A 1,888-nucleotide genomic window follows, 5' to 3' on the forward strand; every position below is an offset into this window, starting at 1 on the left:
TGCTTTTTTTTTATTCTCACCAATCAAAATTTTTACTTCTCAGGTCATTCAACATTGTAAAGGAATTAGCAGATAGTAAAAAGAAGTTTGGACAGAGGAAAAGAGTTTTAATAAGTGTTCCAGGGCGTGCTGATGTAAAATAGTTTAGGCTTTAGAAGAATGAAGATTATTTCTTATGCTCCTTTTTTTTGTCCAGCTGTTTGATATCCACAGACAGATGCCCAACAGTGATGTTTCCCCACCTAGTTCCATTTGTATTTGCTTGTGAATCTGACTCAGGTGTCTTCATTAACACTCTGATAATTTATCACTACCATCAGAAGGCCAGAATACCGAAACTATGTCCAAGTTAGAGACATTGTCAATGCTAAATTAGAAGTCTGTTTTTGCTTAACTCTGGAGCAGTAGGCAGCAAACTTTGGACATTCCAGGACATGTGAGCTGACTTTGTATTTCTGATTACATGCCAGCTGCTAAACTGAGATTTGTCACTAAAACCAACAAACTTGGCAGAGAGCTTCCAAGGACAAATTTGTGTGATCAAAATGTCACTCTGAAAATGGGCACTAGATGGGTAATAAGTTTCCACTGGGGGAAAAACAGACATTTTGCACTTGTGACTATAATTTGTGTTTTGAGGGGATTTAAAAATGTAATCTCAAAGCCTGAACGTAGCTTGTATTTAGACCAACAACTAGGAACTAGCAGCTTATTTTCTCACTAAATTTTGAGTGAGTTTTATTTACGGGACTCCTGTTTTTCAGAGGTGATGTGCAAAGTTCTTGTGGCCTCAGAAATAGTTAGATTTCCCCCGTCCCCCAGTTTCATATTTAATTTTAATGCAGTGAGTTCTTGTGGAGACACCTGTTTGCCATCTTGCTGAATTGTAAATGTTCCCTTACGCTTTTGGAATAAATTCATTTTGTAATTTTGTTTGGCTCATTGTTTCACAGTTACTCTGCAACATTTTGTGTTGGCTTAGTAAAAAGGTACTCGTGGTACCTTTTTGTTTTAGTGACTTACTACTTAGAGTGCTATGGATGTATTGAGCTATTTGCCACTAAGGAGTAGATCTTAGCAAGACTGCATTAGCTGTTTCAACTTTTAAGTAATTCAACTTTTAAATGCAAAATTTTGGATAGCAGTTCAAATATTCAGCAAAAGCTGCATGTCATACATGTTATTTGGAAATTGCTATTTGTAAAGGAGTAATTCGTTGTCTTATTCAACCTCCTAGATGTTCACAGTGCAATAAAATTTGTTTTACAATAGAGCAAGAGTGGCTTGGAGCAGCAGCCTGGGTTGGTTTTTTTTTTGGTGAAATCTGTAATAAGCTTGATGTGAAAACTCTGGCAGTAGTAAGGAACTATCATACTTTTGGGAATACGTTCTCTGTCCTGAGAGAAACTGAATCCCTGGCATTAGTTTAACCACAGACACCATTTGTAAACCTTTTTTTCTTGTTTCTACTTAATTGGTTTCAGTTACAGGCAAATTTTACTGTTTATTAAGCCGTTCTGGGAACTCTGGCGTCCCCAAAAATCGGAACTGTTTGCAGTTCGCTTGCAAACTTAGAAAGGTCCAACCGACCGCGGTGTGAATTTGGCAGCTTTGGGAGCTCGCTTAGGACTGGGGAAACAGGCTGCCGCTGCTGGGTTGGTATCTACCACTAACTGGAACAGGAACGCAAAAGTTTAGATTTTTCTCTGTAACCGAAAAGCATTAGAAGGAAAAAGGAGTGGTGTGTTTTCCAGAGCTACCTTCAACCGGCTCTCCGGTGAACAGGCATTAACTGCGGGCAGTTGCGGTTCGGTTTGATTGGGGCAGAAGGCCGTTTCCTCGAGCAGTCCTGGTGAACGTTTCGGCGTGCTCTAGACAGACGTTAATT

The sequence above is a fragment of the Charadrius vociferus genome, unplaced genomic scaffold, assembly GCF_000708025.1.
Source record: "Charadrius vociferus isolate BGI_N301 unplaced genomic scaffold, ASM70802v2 scaffold111, whole genome shotgun sequence".
NCBI classification, from domain to species: Eukaryota; Metazoa; Chordata; class Aves; order Charadriiformes; family Charadriidae; genus Charadrius; species Charadrius vociferus.